We start from the raw sequence: 10,419 nt of genomic DNA on the forward strand, positions 1-10,419 counted from the left end.
AGTTAAACGTTCTATATATATTTAAAAGCAGAAATATACTAAGTAATAGAACATACAGTGAGTCAACAATCGAAACTTATAGTTTAGGTTCTACGCATGCGCAGTTTGATCCAAAAATTATGCCCCGCCTCTTCCGTGACAACTCTCACACATTCAAAAAGAGTCTCGCTCTCACACATTCATAAAAAGTCTCGCTCTCACACATACATAAAACGAGTCTTAGTACTGTGTGTGTGTTCAACTTTAGTCTTGTGTATGTGAGAGATAAACGTCTGTGTGTGTGCGAGCTGTTAGCAGTGTATGTGAGCGAGAAAGTTAACGTTTGTGTGTATGTGCGCGAGCTGGTAGTAGTGTATGTGTGCGAGAAAGTTAACGTTTGTGAATGTGCGAGCTGTTAGTACAGTGTATGTGAGCGAGCTGATAGTAGTGTATGTGAGCGAGAAAGTTAACGTTTCTGTGTATGTGCGCGAGCTGGTAGTAGTGTATGTGAGCGAGCTGGTAGTAGTGTATGTGAGCGAGCTGGTAGTAGTGTATGTGAGCGAGAAAGTTAACGTTTGTGAATGTGCGAGCTGTTAGTACAGTGTATGTGAGCGAGCTGATAGTAGTGTATGTGAGCGAGAAAGTTAACGTTTGTGTGTGTGTGTGTGACATTTTAGTAGTGTGTGTATACGCAATTTGAGTATTTTTTGAATGTGCGTGAGTAATTTTTGAGTGTGCGTGGCTATTTTTTTGAGTATGCGTGAGTTTTTGGTAGTGTGTGAGAGACAAAATGTAATTTTTTTGAGTATGCGAGAGTTTTTGGTAGTGTGTGAGAGACAAAACGTAATTATTTTGAGTATGCGAGGCTATTTTTTTGAGTATGCGTGAGTTTTTGGTAGTGTGTGAGGGACAAAACGTAATTTTTTGGAGTGTGCGAGGCTATTTTTTTGGAGTATGCGAGAGTTTTTGGTAGTGTGTGAGAGACAAAACGTAATTTTTTGGAGTGTGCGTGGCTACTTTTTTGGAGTATGCGAGACTTTTTGGTAGTGTGTGAGAGACAAAACGTAAATTTTGTCCTAAACGGCCCTTCATAGGATGCTGCTACAAAAATACATAACAAAAATTTGCCATGCTCTTATGTGTAATTTAAGAAGCAGTCAAATTTGTTCTTTTATATGGAGATCAACAAGTGTAGGAAACACTTAAAATAAAGTTTTTAGATTTTTTAAAAGAAATTAAGACTATAACAAGCTCCATGTGGGCTTTAGGATTCCTTAGATCAAAAGTCGAAAACATGAAGGGAATCGCTTTAAAAACATGTTTCATACGGACAGTCCGTGGAATCAAAATAAAATGTGTCTAATGACATTTTATGAATAATAAATACTTATCTGCTCCTGCTGCAGTTTTTCTTGCCACATGGTGCAGCACTTCAATTGACTAATTATCCGAGCTGCATCAGGCAACCATTACTCACACATACATAAGCATGCATTATGGCTGTGATCTATGAATAACAACATCCCTGCTGTTTATGTCCCCGTTCTAAAGGCACACACGTCCGAGGTCAGGGCTACTCCAATCCATCTTGTATGACTCTGGTTTTTGCTCCTCCACTCGTGTGTGTTAATTTGCTCCCCATGAGGCGCTCCAGGCTGTGGTAATTATAGAAGCCGGCTAGCACAAATATCACGAGAGAAGAGTATATTTAAAACTGAGTGGTGCATGAATACAGTATTTCTGAACACAAAGAATACAACAAAGAAAAAAAGGTATTGCAGTAAAGACTTTTAAAGCTTCGTTTAGATATGCAGAGTTAATCTAAGCCCCTCATAGCCACAACTGTAACACCCCTTCCCAAATATAAAAGGATGTAGAGCTTAACCCAGTTCTTAACAAAATCCCAGTTCTCAAACAAGCTGTCCAGCAAGCCTGTCTCCAGGACAGTTTCTCTCCAAGCTAAAAGAGAAGACGATTCCAGAAAATAGACGATCTTTAATTCCCTAACCTCTCTGAGATGACATTACCGACATTTACTGATCTGATAAAGATGTGAGGAGTGATGAGAGGAGCAGGCCCTGCATGGAGAGCTGAGGATGCGGATGGAGGCAGGGCCTGTGGAGCGGCTCAGACGAAGTCATTATCAAAATGTCAGTCAGCAGGAAGGAAAAGAGGAGACAGCCTGAGGGAAGCAGAGAAAGTGAGGAAGAGGACGAACTTACAAAAAGAGGGGAAAGACTTTCGCTTCCATTCTTCAGCCCAGATTTTGTCATTTGGTTGTTTCCACTTACTGATTCTTCAAAGGCTGCGAGCATCATGAACACTCAGCACATCTAGGCTATTTATAACAGCTATCTGGCCACAGTCTACCAGATATATCAACATAATGCCTGATTTTTAAAGATAAATTTAATTATTTCAACAGCAGTATTTCTTTGGAGTGCAGTGATGCACCTTTAACTTTCATTTCGAACAGTGACAATATTGTAGTTAGGAAATTAGAGAAGCAGTCAAGAGGTCAATGGTTAATCTGGAGAAGATGTGACTACAGATTACTGTTCTCAGGGGGAAAACCCTTACCAGCACAGTACCTTGCCGTGCATGCCGAGAAGAATGCCAATGATGAAAGAGAGACACATTTGAAAACTGTCAAGACAGTTGGAGGACACACAGCACATGTGTAAAAGATTATTTGGTCGAATGAGACCAAATTTGTTATCTGGTTTAACCCAAAGCATACAGCCAGAGCAACAATGGAATGATGTATATTGTCTAAGTCCAATAATGTTTTATTGTGGCCCAGTCAAAACCTTAGGCTAAAATCTAATTAAGAAACAGAGGCAAGACTTGAAAATATCCTTAGAAGAGACTTTCAATCCAATGTGAAGGAAAGGAGCTTAAGGCACTTTGCAAGAAAGAACAGGCAAAGATTTCAGTCTCCAGACATGCAAAGCTGTTAGATCTCCAGTTGTAATTGCAGTAAAAGGTGGTTCTACAAAGCATTAATTCAAGAAGGCTGAACACATTTGCCCACCCCATTTATAAGGTTGTATTTGTAAAGAAAAAAAAACTGTTTTCCTTCCATGTGCAACTTTGTATTCATACAAAATTCAAAGTAAATACAACAAAGTTTAGATGCTTTCAAAAAATGTGAAAGAATTTGAAATAAAATAATACTAAGTAAACAAATGACATCCTAAAATCAAAGTAACAATGAATGAACCTGGCAAAAAAAAAAAAGATAAAAAAATACAACCTTAAAGATTATCTACAATCCAACCTTTTATTGGTTAATTACCAGTCATTTTAAATGTACCAAATCTCGTACTGAATCAACATGTCACACCCACAGCTCACACGACAGAATCTACACCAACTCGAGTTAAACTCGCACACCAGTGTTTTCAGTTAATCCTGCTTTAATCTCTTTAAATACAAATCTGCAAATGAATAACCGATTTACGGTAACAGAGGCTCTCTGGTTTCTATTTGTAGTCCAAGCAGACTTGGCAGATTAGATTTCAGCGTCCTTGGGTTGCATGCAAATCCAAATGCATTCAGTGTATCCTAATTTTTACACAGTGCAAGAAAAAACATCTATTTGCTTGGATATTGGCTTTTCAAACTTTACCATAAAAGCCCAAAATTATTGCCGCTGAGATTTGACCATAAAACTGATGGTTCACAGATTTCATAGAACCTTGTATGAGAATCCAGATTATCAAAGGAGATATGAAGAAGTTTTAGACCCCTAAACATACACAATCAAAATAAATCACTCTCATAAAATCACATTTAGCCACATAAAAGACAGCCTGACGGAGCACGGCTACATTAATGTGACCTAAAACGGGCCAGGCAACAATCCAGAACTTGGATTAAAGAGATCAGACCAGCTGCAAGGCTGCACTGCTCCTGCTGCTACACATGTCAATTACATTAATACAGCTTCCTGTCCGGAGGCCAGCATCAGCACCGCACTGATGCTTCTGCTGACGCTCAGGAATCAGCTGCACAGATGTGCAGGTGTTCTCGAAATCAGCGCCATGTTGCAGCAGCAACATCTCCATCCAAGGTGGCCGACTTATTCAAGAAGACGGGATTTGGTCTTATACTCTAAATAAAGGATAAAACCAGTGGGTATTCTTTATTTTTCTCATTGTGATGTAATACCTTGAAAAGGCTGAGTATGAGTTAGTCCACCTAAAGATTGGATAAAAGAAGTCTGGAATGGAAACAAATTTTCACATGTTTTCACAAAGTCACAATCAAAATTTAGGTCTGAGCTAAGACCTGTCACAATGATGAATGAATGAACACCTACAGAACTCCTTCAGATTTGCTGGACTTACTAGAGGACTTCTTATGGTTTTCACAGAATCCTATATGTTACATGATATCCCTATAGAACACATACTGTAGAAAACTTGACAATTGTGGAAGTTTTAAGATTCAGATTTAAGATGCAAAAAATAGGACAAAATAATTATTCATACCAGAAGAAGCAAACAATAAAAATGCTGTTGATCATTTTCAGCATGGTTATGCTTGGGACAGAGCTGGGTATTTCCAGCCATCGAAAGTTGTACCCAATCTGAGACTGAGCCAAGATAAAGAAGTTTCCCTATTTATCACCACTAAGGAATGTGCCTTTGCGTGCAGCAGTCCAACTCTGACAAGGAAGCATTATCAAGATTTTGTGGTCAGTGGTTAAATGTCTTCCCAGGACCAGCTGATCCTCCCAGCCCAACTATGAACTCCTGCTGCACTGCTGAACTTAAGCTACATACGTACTTCACACTGCGTACGTGTACTACCACTTATACATACTCAAATATTTATTAAGTATATGTGAATTTTTTTTAATCTCTATTGTTTGAGCTATTAAATTTCATAGTCTGCTTTGTGTTACTTATGTGCCTTGAAATTTCCCTTTGGGGATAAACAAAAGGGTTATTTTAACTGAATTGAATGGGGTAAAAAAAAATTAACTGTGGCAAAAACAAACCAAAACATCCTTGACTAATTAAATATGTAGCACAAACTCTTTATAAGCAGATTTCAAGTTCTATCCTAATTTTATTTTCAAAGGTGAAGTAAAATAAGCTGAGTGCTTGCCTGATTAGCTTATAATAAATATTTCACATTAAATATTCCAGCCTCCATAGTTGGATTGAACAAACTGTTTCATCCCAACCTGTTTCCACCAGTCTTGAACACATGCAAAATTTGATTTTGTTTTATAGACAAAAGGAAAAAAGTGGATAGAAAAAGAGATAAGGTTTTACAAATATGAATTGTGTGGGTTGCATGTGGTATTTGCCCTTTTACTGCCCTAAATACAATCCAGTGCAACAAAATACCCTCAGAACCCACCTAATTATAACAGAGTCCATGTAATTGAATCCCAGGATAATTGCTGCTGCTCAGTGAAGATCCCAGAAGTTTGTTAGAGAAAATTAGTGAACAAACAGCATCATGAAAACCAAGGAGAGCAACAGACAGGTCATGGATGAAGTTTAAAGCAGGACTAGGTTTTAAAACAACATTCTAAACTGGAAATCTCTCAAATCATGTAGGCAACACAGCAATTTGAAGATACAATCAGGTGAGATCACAAATGAAATTGTTAGCCTATTTGTGTGTTGGAAAATCCTTCACAAACCACAGAATACATCATCCCCACACTAAAATATGATGGTGGCAGCATCATGCTTTGGGAATGCTTTTTATCCAGCTGTATGCTGGCTTATCACACAAAATCCAGACAAAATACTTTCAAGCTTGTGATTGTAACTAGGGGTACAATCACGTTTCCAAGATACAATCTTGATCATATTATTGATCATATATTGTTATATCAAGGAAAATAGGGTAGTATGAAGATAGCTATGATTTATTATGTCAACAACAAAGAACTGGAAATATTTGCAAGTCTTCAAAACATAGACTGTCCTGCTTCATTTTGCAGTTTTAACTATTTCTTTCAATGTTGAAGCTTCAGCAAATGTTAAAATATTTGAAAAATAAAATTTAATGCAATTATGGTGTTATTTAAAGGTACAACTGCACCAGTTGGTGTAATGCATTATACTGAAGCAGATTTGGTAAAGAGAAAGCTTTAGTTTTAGAGCAGCAGTGGTGCAGTGATAGATGAATTGCCAAGAAGGCTGTGATTATATTTAACATTTAATTTAATTAATGACATTTTAATAACTCAATGTCAGGGCACAAGAGACGATATTCCAAGACGACATGCCCTGAATGACACCATCAGTTGTTGGAAAGCTCTACTAATCCACCTCATTTGCTTTTGCTTCAAATTTCTGGTCTATAAATTTTGCACGATGTTAGAGTTGGGGATATGATCCTTACGCATTGAAAATATTATACTTTAGATATTATTTGAGCTTCTGAGATGCTAATCAGCTACTCCCAATTGTAAATAAAAAAATTTTTAAAACAAAAAACGTGTTGCCATGGTTATAAATCATAACAATTGTTCAAAAAGATAATTAAAAAAACTAACTTACAACTGCACTGCATCCAAAACTGGAGGCAATAATTATCCAAGCAAGAAAAAAAAAGAAAGTCTACAAAAAGAAAAATATCTGAACTAACACAACAGCACTACTCCTAAATAGATTTTTCTATGCAAAAGTTGCCATTTCAACCAGTTTTACTGTAAATATCAGAAGTTTCAATTTAATGCCTTGACAGAAATAATAATAAAAGAAAAACTATCACCTCAATTTTCTTGTGTTCAGGTGAAGCATAATCATGTGTAATTGATTGTGTTTGTGTAATTTAGACATCATCTGTTTGCGTGCCTCATCTAAGAACACCTGAGAGGAACTGCTTTCCACTCGGCGTTAGCTGGGAAAGAGGCTGCATTTGGCTGATTGGTGTCTAGCGTGAACTGTGGCTGCACTGCATTCGTGAAGCACGTGGACACTTACTGGAAACTCAGCACAATGAGGGTGGAACACAATGCTGCTGACAGCACACACGCGTACGCGCGCGCGCACACAGAGTCCACTGCTTAGACGTCTAACACTCTCTCTGCTGTCAGAGGATGTCGATGGAGATGAGGAGAGGTCGGACCATGAAGCTGTTGTGACATGAAGTCTTCATGAAGGACAGATGAAGTATTGTGTTTGATTTGTATCAGATGTACTCTGAAGCTGGTCAGCTTGCAAAAACCATGCAGGGTGAGAGGATGCAGAGAAAACATAAATAAGGCATCATCTGTGTTCAGTTTATTCTGTCGACCCAAGTTAACTGATATACTTGAATAGAAAAGGGAAAGCAACCATGCAAACACATATGGATGAGAGGTTTATAGTTTTAAGAGGTCACTCTACAAGCAGAGTGAAACAAAAGTCAATATGCCCTTATTAACCCATAAAATCAAAAAATCAAGATCTTAAAGAGAAAGAGCAAATCCAGGAAAATATGGTATATCACAATGTCCACACCACTCTTTGTGAGCTTTTCCAGTATAACAGTATGCTGGACAGACTGTACACAAAGCCAAGAACACTGATGAACTAGACCAACATCATTAAGTGGAAATAATTAGCAGCACCTACGAAAGCTCAAAGGGAGTACTCTTGTTTTATAAACACATCGGCTATATTCACAAATCGGTCTTGTTGCTCAATTACAATTTTTGTTGAAATCTATTTTTTTTCTTTTTTTGCAAGGTCATTCATACTACTAATCAAATGTGACAGCAATCAGACTCATGTTTGAACATTTTACAATCCCAAAGCAACTCCATCCGCAGAACATAGATGTCATCCAGCGGTGCAGTTTTTACGGAGGTGATAATGTGTGCTGCCACCTATGGATCAATTTAAAAGTTGTTCAGGAATTACATGTACTTTGTTGTCTTTCCGTGGATTAGCATTAGCGACCAAAATGTTGGCACCGCCTGCAACTGTTGACGTCCAGATTTACCACTTCACAAGAATTATGATACATGTTTCAAGTCAATGACATCATAGTTGAATAACTATTCAAACTGCAGATGCATTGAAAACTATTGAATATGTAAATAATTTGGTACTGCATGTGGATTTTGGCCTTTCAGACTGCCAGGAAATAGTTGGATATGATTTGCATATGAGCAAAAAAAAAGTATTTCACTCACTTTTTCCTGCTGTGTGAATGCAACCAAAGCTTCAGCATTTTGGTTTATTTCTTGTCGAGTAGATTAAAGCACATAATAATGCATGATGTGTTGGCCTTCATCTGTGGTGGTCTTTATTTCATCTAAGACAAAATTACAATTTTCACTTGTTTGGAATTTGTCAGTGAGTCTGAGGAAAGAGTTATTGGTTCAATCACTGGATATGAGGGTTTTGAGAATCCACAAAGATAAGATAATATTCTAGGAACATACCCAGAATATTATTAATTATGTCATTTTCTATTGTTTTATATTTTATATTAGTATGGCTATCACAAAAGATTACAAAAATGAACATTTGGTGCATCTAACACTTTAATGCTCTTTCAATTGAAAATCAATGTTATTAGAAAGATAGATAGAACATTCTTCTAATATTTTTAATTACATCATGAGTATTCATAGAGAACATTTGACCACAATGAAAGAATATTTCACCAACATCATCATTCATATTACCAAAACCCTTCATCTAATTATCTGAAGATGATCAAGCTAGAAATGAGCAAATACACATGTTGGGAAGCTCAAAGGTTTGCAAAAGCTGCAGATGAAAAATTGTCCACAACATTTGGATCTGGACCACCTTAGTCTTTTAAAATTGTTTCAATAGAAATATTTTTCAAACATAAATAACTGTTCTTCAAATTTAACTAAATCATATAGCAGACTAAAAATTTATGGGATATAAGTTTTTAATTGTCAACGCTAGTTTTCCTACCAAATAAAAACACTACATTTGCACGGAATTTGGACTGGTTTGAGCTCTCTTCAGCCAGAAGTGCAAAATGAAAACAAACTGTTGGTTTACAGTAAAAACCAACCTGTCCCAGCCACGTAGTCAAAAATGCTCAACAAAAGTCCAATCTGTGGACAGCAAAACAAACATCTCTCTCCTGGACACTATAATTTTCCCTCCTCTCCCACAGCAGTACTGTAATTTACTCCTTCTTTTGGTTAAAATAGCTAAAACAACTAAAGGGTCTGTGAGCAGATCAAAACAGAGCAGCACTGCTCACTGGGTTACATAATGAAGAGAGAATAAGAGTCTTAACCTTTAACTCCTGCTTTCAAACCCAGGACCTGCTTCACTCCCCACCTGTCAGGGCTGAAATAAATGAAAACATGCAGGTGTGGGTTACTGCTGCAATACATCTACAATACATGAAGCTTTCAGATTCGGAGTCCATTGATAAAGACGTATGAACAGTTCTATTATCGGTACTGGTCGTCGTGCTAAAGCCAGTTAAAGTGCAGCTCTGACATCTGCCTCGGTCAGCAGCTTCAGTTCCATCCCAGCACCGAACCGAGATGTTTCCACCAACACCTCGAAACACCACGCAGGTCTGTAACTTCTCACTGAAGCTCAAATTCCCGGTAAACAGCGACATTAATATAAACGATAGTTACCGTTTCTCTCCTCTGAATGAGACGTCGGTCCGCCGCTGACCCTCCGTCCATCTATCCAGCTACTAGAATGGTACCGTCTCATGAGAGCGTGCTGCGTCACTTCCGGACACTGTCACCTGTAAACAGCTCGGCAAAGATCGTCTATTCTGGACAGACAACGGAGAAGAAAATCTGTCATTGCAATGCTTCGCGAAACTATTCATTATACCTCTTTAAGTTTTGTTGTCAAGTTACATCCAATGGAATTCATTGCAATATTTACTAAACCAGCACAAATACGTAAATGAATGTGACATAGAGAGAAAATAATACATATACCCTAAAATTAAAAACAAAAATGAACTGAACTTTTTGATCTAAATTATTCCATTGTAGTCGTTTGGGGTCATTGCCTTGCTAGAGTGTGAACCTCCCCTGTCTGACGTCCGTTGTAGCCTCTGATAGTTTTCCCTTGTGTTTATTACTGCTGTCTTCCCATTAATTGTGACTAGCTTCCCAGGAACCCTGCTGGACAAAAACAACCTAACAGTATTACAATGCCACTACCATGCCCACAGAGACATGAATGGCTTGTTTTTCTTCACACATAGCATTTTCTATATTGTTGAAAAAAATTTTTTTTTTTTCCATTTGATCAGACCCCCACCTTCCACACTTTTGTTGTATTCTGAAATGGATTGTTTCTATTTTCATAGATTGCTTTCATCTATCTTTCCAATAGAAAAGAATTGTGGAGTGCACAATAGAAATCCATAGCTTACATTATCTAAACTGTGGATCTCTGAATCTTCTAGAGTTTAGATGGAGCTCTTGACTACTTTTTAATGTTTTCTGCT

The 10,419-nt window shown here is 37.5% G+C and overlaps 1 protein-coding gene across 1 annotated transcript in view; it reads right to left on the minus strand.

Annotated features, from left to right (window-relative positions):
- Positions 1-9,705, minus strand: part of map3k13 (mitogen-activated protein kinase kinase kinase 13) — a 42,417-nt gene extending 32,712 nt beyond the window's left edge. The window contains exon 1 of the mRNA XM_032567938.1: positions 9,584-9,705. The gene's annotated coding sequence lies outside the window, so the exon portion shown is untranslated. The remainder of the gene's footprint in view (positions 1-9,583) is intronic.
- Between the last annotated feature and the right edge of the window lie 714 nt (positions 9,706-10,419).

The sequence above is a fragment of the Xiphophorus hellerii genome, chromosome 7 (genome assembly GCF_003331165.1).
Source record: "Xiphophorus hellerii strain 12219 chromosome 7, Xiphophorus_hellerii-4.1, whole genome shotgun sequence".
In the NCBI taxonomy this organism is placed as follows: domain Eukaryota; kingdom Metazoa; phylum Chordata; class Actinopteri; order Cyprinodontiformes; family Poeciliidae; genus Xiphophorus; species Xiphophorus hellerii.